At 44.6% G+C, this 17,745-nt stretch overlaps 1 protein-coding gene across 4 annotated transcripts in view; it reads right to left on the bottom strand.

Moving 5' to 3' along the window:
- The window catches only part of LOC120900511 (protein unzipped), a 63,080-nt gene that overhangs the window by 6,600 nt on the left and 38,735 nt on the right, over window positions 1–17,745 (bottom strand). The window lies entirely within an intron of this gene.

Below are 17,745 nucleotides of genomic sequence, written 5' to 3'. Positions count from 1 at the left end.
CCGTTGGAAAAGTTCCGTCTTGGCGGCACCGCTAGTCTGCCCGCAATCTGTGGGTGGGATATTCGATCAAAGTTTCGGGCGACAGGCCCACAAGCGACAGTGTTCTTCCCGATGGGGGAAGAAGAAAGTTTCACCGTGGCGACGACCACGACGACGGCCCAACTGCGACACAGTGGAGTCGTTTTCAGGGCTTTCTTTCTTTCTGACCTTACTGTGTGGTCTCCTCTGTCGTACAGGAAGCAAGGGTAGAATCCACCCACACGCGGGGATACAGGAAGGCAACACAACAAGGTACCCGGCAAAGGCAACATTTTTGCGCAATAAAATGCGGCAGGCGACCAGTTGGGATCGATTGCGAAACCATTTCGCCAGGCTAATCATGCGACGAAGTTTTCCATTTTGCCAGCTGGGACCTTCGGGCCATAGCAATAGGTTGTAACATAATGGATTGGTGAGTGTGTGTGTGTGTATTTACAGGGGATTGAGGGTGAAAAATATTGATGACGCAAATCAATGGCACAGGAGGGAAGCACAAGGTCAGTGTCAGTGCGATTTGCGATGTCCGTGAACGTTAACCACGGTATTGCATCATGCCCAAAACAGCTCAAAAGCGACTGAAAATGATCTGATTAATGGCAACCGTTCAAGAAGACACCAAATTCTTGCTTTCTTGGAAAAACCATTCGCGTTTCTGTGCGCTATTTGACTGCAAAACACTAACCAATCATCGTCATGCACGTCATGCCGGCCGACATGCAAAAATATAATAAAGTAAAATTGACATATCTCTAGAGGATTGGCAATGGAGGTGGATCAACCATCGTTTGGTAGTAGCAGTTGGGTAAGAGCCAAACGATTGGCAATACATTCCGTAACCGCTTGCTGCGAGCCTAGTACTGCACGCGACCGTTGAACCGTTGCAATTCCGTTTCGTTATATGGAGGACGACCCTCAAGGTTAGATGATGATGATAGTTTGAATGAAAGCAATGTAATAAAGGAATTGCTACGATTTATTTAGTTCGACTTTAAATGTCGCTTGTGAGAGAAATCAGAACAAAACCTTCTTTTAGTGAAATAGGAACTGAATAAGAGAGATTTCTCGATAAACGAAAATGTTATTTAGGTTCTCTATGCTCTTTCATATCCAACTGTTATTGGATTTAGGTTTGAATTTGAGAATTTGAAACCTCTAAAATGTGCACATTGCCAAAAATCCATCAAATTAAATTGGTGCCGTGACCAGGATTCAAATCTCATTTCGCGCTGATTCTTTCGCAATAATTTGCCTTTATTCGCAACAAGCGAAGCCATAGTAATATTTCACACGACTCTATGCATCCCATCAGCTGATGATCATCGAATGGAACCATATTTACGTCATCTGATTAATTAAACCGCTCCAAACGAAAGCTTACCCACCCATCATCATTATGCGTCCATCACACACCACCATCATCACTAAAGCGAACGCCAGCAGTTAGCGACCAAACAGAGTAATTAAAATTATTGCCTCGTGCAGCAAACACAGAGCCACGGACGCCTTTTGATGGTGAATAGGCGCAATTTTATGCTGTACCTTTTTTGTTGTTAATTTTACCACCCACCAAACCCACCCGCCGCTTGCACTTGGCCTTCAAAACGCAAACGGCGGCAGAGATGCATTTCCCAGCAGCCAGTGGCAGCACCGTGTGCTTCTGCCCGTCATGGCCCGTCCGCTTGATGAATGGCGAACGGATATGCAAATTGAGAGTGTCATGCGTTAAAGTGAGATTTTACCGTGCGGAACACGGCGAACTTGCATCACAGAAACAGCACACAACCCATGCCGGCCATCTCCCGGACCCGTAGCGATCGGACGTCGGGTGGGTTGGTTGCATAACGAGATGACGGCCACTGTGGCCATTTTCTCCTGTCTGATTCTGTTCTGTTTTGCAATGTGTCGTATAACGCGGCGTCATCTTAAATTACGCGGGCATCCATTTCCCATTTAAAACAACAAATGGTGGCGAAATGGAAACCTTGTGTTTTTTTTGTATTGTTTATACAAAAACGAATCAATTCACAGGCTTTCAAACGCTTTGTGTGGTGTAAAAGTACACATCGATTGAAAGGAGGGAGTGATTCGCTCATTTGGTAATTACGATTATGCTTTAAAGCTGGCCGTAAAAATCATGTTTTCCCGCCAACGGTTAAAGTGATCACGGTACCGCGTGTGACATCCTGCTGTTGATGGACGATGGGTGGTAATTATGGTGGAACGCACTCATAAATTATCGCCAATTGTAGAGAGAGACAGTGAGTGGCTGGTTTTTGGATCGCCTCTTTTGGGGCTACGTTCACAAGAAAGTGTGAACAAATGAAGGTGAGAAAAAACACATGCCTCCAATACTAATGACCAAAAGTGTGGCTTTAGTGCAAATAAGCAATGTGAACAATTAGTCTATTAAAAAGGCAATTTATTTATTAGCAAAACAAATTGAAAGAGGGAAGAAGCAATGAATGGATTAATTAATATTCTGCTCACAAGAAAAAAGAACAGGGCAGATATAAAGAGGGAAAGAGGGAATTGGAATTTATAATCCAACAAGGGTGTACGTGCTGAACTGAAGTGTGTGTAGGATGGTGTGCGTTTTTTTCAACATAAATCACTATCTATGCTCTATAATAGAGTTCGCTTCTTGCATAAAGATCAGATCCTGTATCGATGGTGGTTGATTTATGGGCGTGCAGCATACATCATGTCAACGAAAACACACACACTTTCGGGGAGCTATTGTATGCATACGTAGGAGATGGGTTTTTGTTTTAAATTAGATCATTAAAAACGTGTTTAAAGGCGTACATTGATTTACATAGAATTAATCCGTGTTTTGAAAGCGATCGCTGTTGGTTGTTGTGTCACTTGGGATGACTTGCGCTGGAGAGGAATGCAACTGGGGCATCTAATGATTTTTTGTTTATTGTTTACTAATGTTTTAAGAGACCTTTTGAAATAGATGGTGAAACCCCTTTGAAAGATTTCATTTTTATATTAATTAGATAGATGCCCGTCATGGGTACAATCCCCAAATAGACCGCGCCGCCATACGTAGGACTGACTATCCTGCTATGGGGGGGAATCAATTAGTCACTGAAAGCCAAGCCCGCAAGTCGGTACAGGCAGGCCTTGACCGACATCGGTTGTTGAGCCAAAGAAGAAGAAGAAGAAGATAGATAAAACATTCTGTTGGAGCATCTGCTAGAATCGAGCAGTTCGAACGGGAGCGGAACAAATCGGTTCAATTTTGAACATATTAACGCTGCCATCACTAGCGTTTTAGATTTATTGAATAGATGACGAAAAGGCCTTTTATCCTCTTCTTCTCCGGCAAATCGTCGTTACAAGATTGGTTATTATTGGTAGCTTAGAACACAGAAAGAAACGCACAAGACTTTATCCGAAATTCTCCCACGAGAGTTAACACATACTCTCTGCCACAAAGTGCATAAATTGAAACCTCATCGATGCATGGCTTACAGGCTTACAAAACAATGTCTCCTCCGGCCATAACCATTTCACGCGAAGCCATGAATCTGTCACCATCCCCATCAGAACGGACATGCAACGTGCAGCTTATGTGAGATGATAATGCTTGCTTGCACCGTATTTTGTACGTGATTATTTGCCCATTTACCACCACCGCGGCGCTCACACAACATTCAACAGTGCGTTTTGCTGTGTTAAGACGACGGGTGAGTAATATGCGCGCCACTGCAAACTGCCAATTTCGTGGCACATAAATCACGGGCAGCCAGTAGTGTGTGAGCCAACCAAACAGGCGCGACACGGCGAAAGACGTGACGAAAAGCTGCTTCATTCGAAACGCACAATCAACGGGTCAGTGTGCGACTAATGAATAATAAGCACAAATCCCCTCTCCTTGGGGGAGCAAAAATCTGTAGTATTTTTTGAAGATGCAAATTCAAGTACACGTTTCTTTTTTTTCTGGAGGTGGAAAGGGCCGAAATAACCCAGAAGCTGAAGGAGTTTTTTTTCCTTTTTCATTCCCGCTTGGTTTTTTTCTCTCTCTTTGAGCAGCATAAATTTACCGCCCATTATTGTGTGGTTGAGTGTAATATAGGATGGAAACAATCAGCCGTCAAGTTAGTTAGTGCTTATGAGCTCGCTTGATAAAAGGACGGTAACACAACCCACCACACAATGCTTTCCTCCCGAATTCATTGAACGAACGTTTAACGAACCGTCTAATTATGAGTGGTTTTGTTTTTCAATTATGAAGGGAGAGTTTTTTCTGCTCGTGCCGTGATTGACGTACAATGAATACGCAAGTAACTACCTCAAGAATACAAAGAGACAGGGGAGGGTGATTTGTTGCAAAATTTAACAAATAATATTCCGTACAAAAACCAACGGCGCAATTCATGAAACGGAGTTTTGATATTTCCATAAGAAAGGGAACAAGTGTGAGGAGGAAGCTAATTTGAAAGGCCTGAAAGACGGTATTGGAAATAAAAATGAATAATTTATATGTTTAGAAGATGTCTTTTCAATCTGTTGAAAGCCATATTATTTTTTTATCATCTTTTTGTATCCAAATGGAGCGTAAGGTTTAAGGTTTTAATTCTACGAAAATTTAGTAAAACGCCTAAAATTATGCAATTTTATGTAAGACAGTAAAGTCTGTTGAAACATAAAAAGTAAACAAAACTGATAATACGGAAAATGTAAAAATCATACAACTCCTCCGTTTCTCATTATCCAAACAAAATTCAAAGTTCTTACAAACTACTTCCCTATTTACTGTTTCGTACCTTCCAAGTGCTTGCACTCAAACACTTTCCTCTTGTCGAAGTGTTTTATATTTATTGTTTGTCCAAACGTGTCGACGGTAAGCCGGAAACACCGGATTCTGCTGAAGTGCAGCAAAGCGGCCACATCACCATGCCGGTTTCCGGTCGCACTTCTTGGCGCTTATCGACGAAAACAGCCAACTAGCTGATGTGGTTGAAAATAATTTGCTGCCGGTTGGGCTCAAAACACAAGATTAAATCAAAATTTAAATAAGAATGCAAACGCTCGGCCCAACCGTGCCAACCGACGACGAAGCAGAGCGTGAAGCCTCACCGTAACCCGCAAAGAGCATCATTGCGGAGCAGAATCACAGCGTCCCTGGCGCGCAAACGTTCCCCTTTGCAACAACACGCCGTGTGCGGTACTGGAACGCAAAAATCGCAAACCGACCGGACCGGAACACAAACACACCTTGCGCTGCACGGAAGCACGCGGAACCGAGCACCAAGTGTGGCATCAGGTGACGAAAAGTGGACCATAAGCGTAGGACAAAACGGCCGTAGAATCTTTGTCCCTCGGTAGGAGAGTGCAGTAGCGAAGCCACGGTATGGTTTTCCCCCTTTTTACCTACCAGAATGACGCAAATATAAGATAAGCACGAACCGCCCCTCTTTGCCGACGCTTTGTGTAAAAAGCCTCCAACTCGCACAAGCTTGCAAATCCGGTGGAAGGATGCACTTGAGTCGCTTTTGTTTGTGTGCCGGTGTGCCGGTCATAATAATGCAACGGCTGCTGTGTTTTTATTCTAAGAATAAGCACACACAAACAACAGCACTCTGTGATGGGGCAGAGCGAAAATGTGAATCCCGTTCCACACCACACCCGGGTGCGACCAAGCGAGAGAGTGCAGTTAATTGCAAACTGCAATGGAAAGGAATAAATCGTCAACAGACAGTGATACTGACTAGCAGAACGAGAGGATGATTTATCACCCGTTTTTAGACGAGTCGGTTAGTCGGTTTTAATGAGTAATTTTATTGATGGACATTTATGGAGGAATTATTGCCAAACGGGAGAAAATAGTCGTTGGAGGTGTGTACTTAAGAGGAAGCAGCAAAATGAAGGAATAGTGCCAATGAACTCACAAAATGATGCATATAGGGTAAATGTACCAATAGTGGTGCAATTTGTAGTGGTACCGATGTGTTTTAATGGATTTAAAGTGTTAGGAAGGATAATTTCTGAATATTTTAACACATAGCAATTGGAATATGTTTTATCTACGCAATCACAACCATTTTTATCATGAAATACATCAAATTTACGAAAAAAATACAAATTTTTGTGACTGCTTCGTTGTACCTATAAAGGGGGTATGGTTCCTATAGTCGTCGTATTGTGTTCCTATAGTGGTGATAAACAAAGATGCATCAAAAACGGTGTATAATAACAATGAAACTTAGTTTCGAAGCTGTTTTCGTATGAATAGCAAGGATTACTGCCATAATATAGGTTTCTTGCGTAATTTGATCGTAAAAAAATGTATAAATTTGATCAATGAAACTATTGACTAAAGTACTGCATCACACCTGTCATCAACCTACACCCGGAAGAGTGTGATTGATTTGAAGTCAAGTTTTCATTCAGCCATATAAGCGAATTTCGGCCTGTTTTTGGTAAATTACCTACATAAAACTCATTTCTGTTGCTTATTTTAGTGAAAACAGTACGACATGTCAAAAATTTCCCCGAAAAAATCTAAAACGACCTTTTTTTATTGATGTTATAACTATAACCACTATAGGAACATGCCTGTTTTGTGTACCTATAATGGCACTATGGTAAAAAACACTTAAAAATGCATAAATATGGTCAAAAGGCAAATAATTTTAGTAAAACAATAACATTACGTAACAGTTATGTTGAAAAACTAGTAATTGCGTGGTTATGTGGTCGTTTAGAACGTTAACAGAAAAATGAGTATCGTTATGAAATCCTAAGGATTTTAGAAAAATGTTGACACATTTAACAAAATAATGGATTTTTCGGTAACTGAGTAACGGAATGGCCCCATTTAACTTTTAAACCCTTTGTAAAAGGCTGAAGAACATTTCACACTAACTTAAATAACTTAATTACTTGTAATTTTCCGTATGAACCGCATTTTAGTGCAATACCACCACTATTGGTACTACCACCACTATAGGTACATTTACCCTATTGAGTTTTTAATAATTAAAATAAGAAGCAATGCAAAAGCCAACATAAATGTAGAAAAATAAGTATTTTCTGATACACTTATTTCCTTTTTTCTATTAATGAGCTTTCAAAATAGCTTTTAACACTAAACAAATTGACTGCAATATGCATACCTTTAGGCTGTCAAAAGCCGCAGTAACTTAAAAACAAATTTAGTCATTATTAAGTGTCTTCAGATGACTAGGTTTTTTATTTGCTGATGTGTTTTGTTTCATTTATTAGCATATAAGTACTTTTTCAGCAAATATGAATAATAAAAAAATATTAAACATCTTTCGACGCATCAAAAAGCCTGGTGACACCACGCCTTAAATTCGCTGATTGCACAGTTAAATTATTAAATTCCAGTGCATTTCATGAAGTGTTATCAACCCCAAAATTGAAGCAACAATATGTGTGTGAAATATAATTTATTACGCATACAGTAATTAGAGATAAATCTTCATTCAATCCTTCCTTGTACGGATTCTTTTCCCCCAAAAAATGCAATCAAATAAAACCCTTCCCAATGCGCTCAAAAAAACACAGCAAGAAGCCCGCTTTAGGGCACACCATTTTGCTGTACCCTTTCTGCAATGGAATTTACACGCTATCATAAATCATCAACCTTGCAATTTCCCCCTCCCTCTCGAGTAAACCAACCCCAAAACCCAAGGTAAAAGAAAAAACAACAAAAGCGCGTCCCATTTTTGTTGCAATCCACCGAAAGGATATTTGAATTGCATGTGCATCAAGGGCTCTGTGTGCTGCGCGCAGTCTTACGCGTTTCCATCCTCGTGGAGGGGAACTGCACGTTTGTTGACACAATTCGTTGGAATGTGTCGCTCTTTTTCCCATCTCCATCTGCCCGGTGTTGGTGTGTCGGGTTGGGTTGGGTTGTTTGTCCGGTGGTGCGGTGCGCAAGAGAATATTTTGTTTACTTGCACGCTCCACACGTTCTGCTCCGAGTGCTGGGACAGACCCGCCACATAAAGATAGCAGCAGACGCCGCTGTCGCCGCCCGAATTGTAGTGTGGCAATATGTTTCAACTTCGCTGCATTCTTACCATAAAAAAAAGAAACGCAAGCAGAAAGGAAGCAAACACTGCACATGGGTTTACATAATAAAGTTTATGTTGACAAATAGTCAAACCGCTCGAGATAAGTTCTTCTCCGCGTGTCTCGCGAGCTGTTAACGAGCGGTATCTTCGTTGCGCCAGGATGAAGCACAGTGTTGATGGAAATGTTTCACAATCACACAATAAACACAGCCACCCCGATAAGGCGAAAAATTATGCTCGAGGCAGTTAAAGTACAGTTTAAAGTACTTTACCGAAGATAAACCACCCTCTCTTTGGGTTGGTTGGAGCCTCTTGAACTTATGCAACGGCGATGCAACGAAAGGGAATCGAAAATATCAAACATCAATTGCAAAACACTTCCGCCCAATGCAAACCTTACTCTCCAAGCAACTTCTCCGGGAAAGAAGCAAACGAAATCACATCGAACACAACACTACACAGCAGCTTCATTGTGCCGGGTACCAGTCCATTGTCGTTGGGACGTGGTTTTTCCGCGCTGTGGTCGTCGTGCGCTCGTGCACTGTAAAACGATCTTCAGCCACACACACAAAAAACAGGGCGTCGGGAAAGGAATCAATGAATCACTCCGGCAAGTGACACACAAAATAAGTATGCTTCCATCAAACTGTCGTTCAAGGGTTGTTGTGTGTTCCATGGCGGTTGGTTGGGGGTTGGGTAAGGTAACGGAAAACGATAAACTCAAAAGCAGTCCCAAATGAAAGCTCATTTTTCAACCGTCTGCCGCCGGGCGCACACGACAGACAGGACCACTTCCGGACCGAGCAATGGAAAAACACGGACAGGCGGAAGGACGGCGTTTTGTGCGCGGAAAGGTCTTTAAGGATTTATATTGTATAGCCACGTCGTTTTTGTGTGTGTGTCTGTGTTTGGGTGAATTATCAGCGATATTACAGCGAGATTTTGAATGGAAAAAAAAACGTGAACGATAAATGGTTGGCGCTGCTTGGTGTTGGAGATTTATCCTGGGAGACAGCTAAAGTGAGACATTATTTCCGGGGGAAATGTAAATTACAAAGAAAGCAGAAAGTGCACAACCAGGAATGATTTTTATAGGATCAAGACAATAGTTATGATGGCTTTTGAATGCAAAAGAATGGTTTTAAAAGCGTATTTAATGAGTTTACATAAGAATAATCGTTTTATAGTTCATTTTAATGCACATCAGAACAATGCTTTTATGAATTTTTAGATAACTTTACATGATGATTTCTTTTATCAGTTTTTGTAATGATATTTATAAAGTTTATCAAATAAAAAACCTCTAAGTAATTATCTTAAAAGTTATTTTCCTCCTGCACCATTTCATTCCAGTGAGAAATCGCGTTATTGAAGTGTAAGTAGGAAAGAATTAAAAACAAAAACTCATCTGAACCGAAGTTGCAGCAAGGAATTCTTTCAATTCCATTAGTTAAAAAGTTTTCGCCCACAAAGTCAACCAGTGATGAATAGGTCGTAGAACAAGGGTTTTCTCTTCTGACTTCGTTTTTCAAGTTGTTCATTATAGCCGCTGTCATGTCCTTCGCACGAAAATAGCCAGCCGAAAGACTTGACGAAACGATGGAAAAAGGTCCTAACTGAAAGTTAAAGGATTTTAAAGTTGTAACACGACCACCAACAGCTGGACGGATGGGACGACTACGTCTAGCGAGAAGTCGGCATGCCCTTTAATCGGAAGTTTACCACCGACGAAGGTGTCAAGTATTTGAACACTGAAAGAGAGCGACACCGTACCATGGGGAAAGGATGATTATCTAGGGGGGCTGGTAGTGTGCCGGAATCAACTTTACATTCAACGGATGCGGATGGTGAACAAACGAAGATGGCACGTCCCATAAAGGAACTGATGATGATCGCCGGTCGCCGAAGAAAAGAAAAGGGAAAGTTCATTAAGCAAATGCAACGCCTTCCAAGGGTGACTGTGAACAGAATGTGAAGGTATCCTTTTTTAGGAATATCGTGTCAGAAAACGTGATGCTGATCACCGATAGAATAAGATCCTAACACGAATCACAAAAAAAAGTAAAAATGAAAGAAAGGATAAAGAATCATAGCCTAGTGTTCGAATACCGGCTTGGTTTAAACGATTCGACGTGTTGTCAACGTGGCAACATGATCGAGCCGACAGCATCTGACATCATCTCCAAATCCAATGCCACCGCGTTAGGCTGAAGGCTCTTTGTTGGAACAACCCGCCAGAGGTCTGGGTGCAAGCTGGTGTGCTCCATCCATGGCGCCATCAATCTCGTATGCAGAGACGAAACTTACGTCACTTGGAAGCTGCACAGAATTCAATTTCAATTCAGGGACGCCGCTTCTTTATTAAATTTACTTCGCCCGAACGTCAGAGAACGTGTCCTTGACATGCGACATACCTTCCGCCGTCTGAAATAGAACGCATATGTGTGGAAGCGTGTGCGAGCGGTGTGGCCATGGGTGGTACACGACATCCTTTCTCAACAACAACAACTGGTTTAAAAATCGGTAAATAAGTATACACCAACAGTGTTTGTATCATCTTAAAGAGAGGAGTAATTTGCATAAATAATTCAATACCGGCTTGGATGTATAGCAAGCGAGCTTGGAACCTGTTCGGCGGCTATAATCAGGCTATGCTGATAAACTGACACCGAGAGGCGACAGCGTTGGAATCATAAACAGTGTCACATTTATGGATAAACACACAAATTAAGGCATTTAGGACACATGATGCGGTTTTGGTGAATTAAGGCGAAGAATTTCTGCAGCACCTTGCCGTGCTGGAGGACACAATGCTTGTTTCTTCAGGAACTAAAACCATGTGTTAGGGTCAATGTCTGACTGTGGTCATAAAATCTAGACTCTGATCATAATCATAATGTGTGTTTCGCGCTCATAAACGTTAATCAAGATATACCACCGGATATGTCCGGAACAGGGGGGGATGATGCAGGCACTGCTCCTTCCAATCGTGAACTCCTACGCACAGTTGAAAGCCCCAAAAATGAACGCTTCAATGAATTTAAGTACTTACTGCTCCGAGGTAGCGCACACTTTAATCCACCGCGTGTGTGTCGAGTTTTGGAAGAAGCGATTAAGATTCGTTGCACGTTGTCCAGCTGCAGAAGTGCACAGTATCACACACCCTCCTCAAAAAAGCCGCCAGCTTACCGGTGCTGTTAGCGTGCTCGGTTGCAACCAAACCAGTGCCATAAAAAGAGGACATAAACGAAATTATTTCAGACCAGTAAAAACAGAAGCGGCGCACCAATAGAGTCTCCGTTGAGGAGGAAGGGAACCAGTAACAACGGCGTGCTGGTAGAACTGCCCGCATATGTCGATCGGGGGACATTTGTGGACCGGTTTTTTGCTGTTCGCCTGTTGGCAACGGACGAGATGAAGTCAATCCCAAATTTCAATCCAATAACGTGCACCACACGCGTTTTGAGAGGGAAGTAGGGGGGAAAGGACGCAAAAAAACGACAACCAGGTATAGGCTGTCGTTCTTGCGTCACATTCCGGGTGCGTATTTTGGTCGGCATCGGTTGGGCTTTTTGCATGTCTGGAGTTCGAGCTCGTTTGAAGCACTCCAGCAACAGAAAAAACTCCGATTCAGCGAGAGAAAAAAAGGGGAACTCAGCTCCGTCCGATTGCGGATGACAGTTTTGCATATTTGCTGGTACCATGTTGTCTACGGCATGCCGGTTTTGCCGGTACACCCATCCCCGGGCACATTCTTCCACCTTGAATGCTTCACTGCCTCTGGTGGGGTTTTGTCTCTTTCGTTTCGTAATTTTCATCTCCATCTACGACAGCTTTTCGAAAGCTGCCCTCCTCGCCCGGGTATAGCTCATATGTCACCACAGACGGTTTCGTTTGCTCTCCCTTTTTACGACACCCAATGGGCCTTCCCACTATGGTCTTAATTAATAAGCACCATAACTAAGCACTCACTGGTTGGTATCACTGCTCCAAGTACCAGTCACCGGGCCGAAAGGGTAGCGTTCTTTACGAAACGTTCCAATTGACATTTTCCCCAGCCTGTCCATGACAACTCCACCGAGATGGAGATGCAAGCGCTCTTGTAACTTGGTTGGGCGGGGGCTTTGTGCTCAAACTGTGTTTGGACGCAAGACTGTTTGGACATGATGCTGCCCTTTCGACAAGCGTGTCCATTTCCAACCTCTGCCGGGGTACGATTACTCGTTAAGCTACCGGTTAATTCCGGATCATGTGTCGTGGTGCGCGCTCTTCTTGAGCATCGAGAACCCAACGGTACGGTACGGTGTGCAATAGGACAGACCGGGGTACGTTGCCGTGCATAATTTGTCGCTTCACATGCCACAGCACTTGCCACCTGTGTGACCTAATGTTCGGCATTGAAGAACCCGCGGGAAACAACAAATGAGCGTTGTGGTTAGGGACGCGTGTTACTCATGACGTACGCAGCAGCAACACAAAGCCGCCATACACTGACTTTGGTGTGTTTTAAAGGGGTTTATAGAAAGAGATAGAAATAAATAGCCGACAACGCTATGCCCCGAACATCTTTAGTTGGAGCCATAATTTATGTCATATTGTGACGCTCATTAAACATTCAACAGTGTGGTATTTTTTTTCTTCTATTCCTCTTCACTACTCACCGGTCCTTTGTAGTTCTTGATTTTACATTTTTGTGAATGGGTAGTGTGCAAATGAAGGTTGCGAAATAGGATAGAAAGCAGCCGAAGTGGATGGTTTACCATTTCTGCATAGTTGGCGCAGTACAATACACAGCAAGGTTGTTCAATAACTATTCACTCGTAGTACCCACAGTAGTAGGCGTCGGCAGGATGGCATCATCAACGGCGAGCAGCGTCATAGCTTCTACCGATTCGTATCCAATACATTTCCGTTCTTTCACTGCCGTTGGCGAAGATGACGAAATACCTGGAACTGAATCGGAACACTCATTTGCCGACGAATCGGAAAACAACATTCAGTCACGTCCGACGGCGCTTCCGAAATTGAAATGGGATAAAGAGCAGTTTGACGTTCGTCGCCCTTACGAAACGAAAAACTACGAACGCCCATACCGAGATCTTCCCGGGCATTTGGCCGGCTTCGAGGGGCTTAACGTACCGGCACGCAAATGCACCGTGCCGAGCGCCTTCGCCCGACGAACGCCGATTGAGGAAGTCTTTCACAAGCGCAACATAAAAAGCGTTTGCCCGCCGGAACGGTCGCGAACACTTGAACATTGCGTGGAGGATGTGATTGTGGCGGATAATGTAAGTTCGACTGCTGCCAGCGTTGCCGAGCAAGTGGACGACGTTGAGCAAGTGGCCGAGGGGCGGATTGTTTCGAAGGAGTGCTGCAAAACGTTCTTCCGGGCGCGGAGAGCACTGCTGAGAAGTGAATTGTTTCAAGAGTACTTCAACCGTGAACCCGCTCCGGAAAGGGCGCAAGAGTCGGATGAGAGTGAGGACGAGCTGGATGACCTACCGGATGAGTTGGAGCAGCTGGACGGCAGTGTTGATCGTGAGATACCCGAAACTGCTGTTCCACGCCGTGTACGGTCAACGTCCATTGGGTCGTACCAACCGCCAGCGATAACGCACAAAGACGACAAAGTTTGTGTCATTGAAGCGCAGGAACAGTTTTTGGAAAGAATGCGTGTTCGCTATCTGGAAAAGTTTGACCGTGTAAAGCAACAGCTTGAGGAGGTTGAGCGGGAACGCCTCAAACCTCCGGAACCGTTCGATGCAGAGAAGTACGAGGCAGAATATCCGAAGCCCGATATCCGGAACGAAACGAAAGCTCATTTCCGTGAGACGCTCAGGCAGCGGGTGGAAGAACTGAACCGACTTCAGCAGCGCACCGTTCGTAAGTATCCTACATCGGTGAAACAGTTTGCCGCTTACAAAGCCCACATCATGGAGGATAGAAGAAGGCTACGGGATGAAGCGTTGCTGGTGGAGGATTACTTCCGCAATGCAAACACCCCGAAGGAACTTCCGGAGGCAAAGCTTGAGGTTAGGCGCTACCGGTTGGCAGAGTTCGGAACGCATCCAAGCGATTCGGAGGATGAGGAAGACCGTGCAGCAAGTGAACAGAAACCACAAAACGAACCTTTGGTTTATCACACCTGCCTGACGCGGGAGGAATGGGGACACTGGATCGCACAGAGTACGAAGATTGAAAAGCTGAAGCTGCCGAAAGTCAGCGTACCACGGATACCGGTGCTGGTGCAGAAATGTGTCGAAAGTCCGATTCGTGCCCACATCCAGGGACGACCACTGGACGGCACAATGCAAACCAAGGAGCAGTCTGAGAGGCAGAAGCTAACCGAACAGGAACGTCTTGCTCCTCAACCACAAAAGATTATCCATTCCTTGGAACCTACGGCAGTCTCGCGCAAATCTAAGCCTGCGATGCGTGACCTCTTATTTGACCCCATGGTTCCACCCGAACCGATGGACTACGTGCCGTACAATGCAACGCTCCAACCTTATTCGGACATTGCCGAGGAACGGTTTCGCAGCGTCAAAGGGCGGCGCAAGGTTAAGCGACAGCTTCGTAAAAGCCGGATGCGCTGGATTGAGGAGTTGGTCGATGAGATCTGCCGCCGGAAACGCTGTTAGGTCGGGCGGGGGAGGAGAAGGAGAGTTCGTAAATTTCTCTTTCCCAAATGCTTTTAAGATATCGCTCGCAAGAAAACAATCGACTAGAAGAGGGAAGTTGTCTGTGTTTGTCGTCGTGAAGATCGGCGCCATTTATGGAATGAAGGAGCGACCAAGCGAAAGCCAGCAGGATTGATCAGGACAGTTTGATTTCGGCTGTCGATGTTTCGGACGGATGAGTTTTGATGAATTTGTTTGAGTTGGTTGGAGCAGAGCCGTACGGACAAAGAGAAGCTGCGTTATTGAATGCGTCATAAATCTCGGCGTGGAAGAGAAATGAGCGCTGTAGATAAAATCCCTTGTTGAACAAATTGATATGCTAATGATGTGTTCCTCGGTTGCCTATTGAAGGGTTCGCTCGATCGATACCGTCCATACATAAACGTCGCGATGGAATGGTGCAGAAAAGGGTGAGGGAGAGAAAAAATGATTTGTGGTCCATATTTTTGTGTTTTTCGATTATGATGAATCGAACGATTTTTTTGGTGTCCGTTGTTGCTCTTTTAGGCAGTATTCTTCATCTCTGATTGTGGGTCACTTTGAAGATCCTGCTAGGTCGGGGTAACGATGTCATATTAATATTCTCCGGACGCGTTGCCGTTTTATGGAGGGACGTGGCACATCAAAACCCAGGTTCGACCAGAAGGTCAATAGAAGCATATACATAATTTCTGGTTAATCCGACAGACGCACGTGTGTTGTGAGATGCGGCCCGTTGTTGCTGTACCAACAGCCATCCCCTTTGCTGCGTACTTTGATCTCAATCGAACGAAGCATCCCCCTTTTGTCGGCATGAAGAGCAGTTGGTCCATCAATTAGGTAGCTATATTTATTGTCCACAAATTAGGTGGCAACACACATATGTTGGCCGCCGGCAGGGGCAGTAAACCTATTTCGTTATGGTGTGCTCTAACAACCCTAACAGCTGGCGGGAGGGTACCAGGACATGCTTCATTATGAAATCTAATGCAATAAAATTCGGTACCAATAGCGTGCGCAAAGCGAGCGGGAAGCTCATCATTTTCGCACCCCCGTGGTGTGTTAACCTTCCCGTTTTCTCTTCTTTTTTCCCCGTTTCACTGCAGGGTTTGACGAAATCTGCTGGACAAAGGTCAGGTCTACCCGCGCGCGGTGGTTATAACTTGTCTAATTGAATTAGTTGGTCCCGCGGGACCGGAACTGTCCCAAAAATCCCGGTACCACCAACCGCTCGTTTTCCAATCCGATGGTATACACAACCTCGTGAATGCGGGGTTGAATAAATCAAACGAAACATTACTAATGCGGCGTCCTTGGGTTCGTACATTTTCGGACGGAAGTTCCGGTCCGCACTCACAAACATACACACACACCGGGCGGTCCTGCAGTGATCCGAACCCTACCAGCGCGCGTGTGTACGATATGAATCGGTTTCCAAACGAGGCACCGTTAATCCACCGGTGTGTGCAAGAAAGAATGTGGACGCGTGCCACTCGACTGACGCGCCGGCGGTACGGTCAGTTGCACACAGCCCGTTCTGGAATCCTCGGACGCTGCCAGGAACTATTTAATTTTCTCCATTTACCCTGCGGCGGCTACGGGCGTTTTGCTTCAGCGTAAAATAATGGTACGACAGCGGCTGCTGTGTGGATGGACGGTGGACGCAATTAAGAGCTTCGACCCTCGAGGCCACCGGTCGGGGCACGTTATGCCGCTTCGTTCGTTGGGAAGGAATCAAATTTCATATCAGAAGAAGGAGGGTTTTATTTTCCGATTTTTTCGTAAAATGTCGGACACAATCGGTGCGAGTGGGAGAAGGTTAATGTTAATGCCGTCGTGCCGGACTCGGTATAGGAGGGTTTTGTAATGGGTTAGAGATGGTTCAAGTTTCCACACGCGGGCCACGGGAAGGGAAATGTAATCCGCCGTTTGAACTATGGATAGTGTGAAATGTAAACAGAACAGAAATGAGCTAGCCTTTTTCCTGCTTTGTCTTCCACCTCGACCAGCGGCATTGCTGCGGCAGTAGTATTACATTGTTTGAACATGTAATTGAAATTTGAAAATTAATTTTTACTACCCTGCTCGGACCCGTGCGTGCGTTTGCTGCAGTGTAAGCGTCGTCTCCCCCGGTAAGTACAAAAGCAAACACACAACAGTTCGCAGCAACTCTAAATGCATCCTGCGCTATGGGCTGAATGACGGTGGTTATATGCATAATGGCACACCCTCTCAACCGCCTCTTTATGACCACCAGCTGCAGTAATCGGAGAAAAGGGCTGCTCCGGTGATTCGTGCTCACCGTGTTTGGGTGATTTAGGGCGTTTTAAGGCGTCATTCTCGGCAAAGGAGAAAGCAAATAGAAATGTTGTAGCAAATGCAGCCTCCGGCACGATTTTGAATGCGTTTCTGGAAGCAACACTTGGTCATATTTAATCTGCAGTGTCGCCCGATTGTTGCCCAGCTTTGTCTGAGTGGTTTCCTGAGTGGTGGCCGCTTCCCGGGAGATGTTCTAAGGTTACACACATCAAGTGTCGATTGACGACAGAGTTTGGTTGAAATGTTCTCAGCTCGGGCAAGCACATTACAAAGGCTGTTGGTGTCCAGTTTCCCGTTCCGTAACGGTGGAGAAGGAATTTTGATTGGTCAGTAAATGGGTACGGTAGGATGAATTTGGAGCTTGAAGCTGTGAGCGTGAGATTATTATGCTGAATCGTGCCCTTACAGTAATTCCATCAATCAATTAAATCGTCCATGCTTCAAAGGCAGGCGCGATTGATAAGTCTATTAATAATCAAGCGAGCAGGAAATCTCATTCAGCCCGTGTGGTTTTAATGCCCTTTTCGGGGAAAGGATTTTCCACCCACCCCGAATAAAAAAAAACTCCCTCCACTCTCGCGGGCGGCTTAAACATTGGATATAACATGGTTGTTCAGCAAGGCTGGACAAGCAATCCTATGACCACACGACCACCGCCAATCCAATGTCTGTCT

This window comes from Anopheles arabiensis, chromosome 3 (genome assembly GCF_016920715.1).
Source record: "Anopheles arabiensis isolate DONGOLA chromosome 3, AaraD3, whole genome shotgun sequence".
Taxonomy (NCBI): domain Eukaryota; kingdom Metazoa; phylum Arthropoda; class Insecta; order Diptera; family Culicidae; genus Anopheles; species Anopheles arabiensis.
The sequence above is the reverse complement of the archived record's forward strand: the minus strand, read 5'-3'. Positions and strand labels throughout refer to the sequence as shown.